The sequence below is a fragment of the Castor canadensis genome, chromosome 14 (genome assembly GCF_047511655.1).
Source record: "Castor canadensis chromosome 14, mCasCan1.hap1v2, whole genome shotgun sequence".
NCBI classification, from domain to species: Eukaryota; Metazoa; Chordata; class Mammalia; order Rodentia; family Castoridae; genus Castor; species Castor canadensis.
In genome coordinates, this window is record NC_133399.1 from 48,990,153 (window position 1) to 48,990,992 (window position 840).

Sequence of the window (840 nt, forward strand, 5' to 3'; positions counted from 1 at the left end):
ACTTCCCTTTTTGGGACCCCAGTGCCTTCTCTTGGCCCTGCCCCTCCCACCTGAGAGTCTCTTCTCATTGGGATGCACACTTGTCATCCCTGTGCTTAAGAGAACCGGATTTCAACAACCAGCACCAAATCCTGTGTCCTCCACTTCTGGACCCTCTACTCCTGGACCCTCCGATCATACCTCCAGCCACGCTGGCTGCCCTTTTCCCTGAGTGTGCCAGCCCCATGTACCACAGGGCTTTTGCACATGCAGTCTACTCTGTCCAGAACTCTAACCCACTCACCTGAGGCTCTCCCACTCACCCTTAGATCACAGCCCCTGTGTTATCCCCACAAAGATGTCCTCCAGATTTCCTAGGATCTCTGAGTTCCAGGACTCTCTCACAGTTGTTATTATACATTTAATGGTGATTTGCTAATCAATGACAGTTGACTGTTAACTCCACAAGGGCAGGTCTGCCTTTGGCACTGTTGCATCTCTGTTGCCCACCAGAAGTCCTGGCAGATAACTGTGCTCGGTGCAGGCATGTTGAAGGATGTTGACTGGATGGAAGGATGGATGGATGGATGGACGGATGGATGGACGGATGGATGGATGGATGGATGAGTGGTGGATGGTGGATGAGTGGATGGTGGATTAATGATGGGTGGGTGGATGTGTGGATGGATGAGTGGATGGACTGATGGGTGGATGGATGGATGCATGCATGCATGCATGGATGGATGAGTTAGCGATGGGTGGATGGATGGTGGATAGATTGGTGGCTCTCAGTCTCCATGTGTTTGAAGTAAGAAACAGCATCAAAATCCCCCTTAGCTCTGCATTTGAAAGCATCACTAG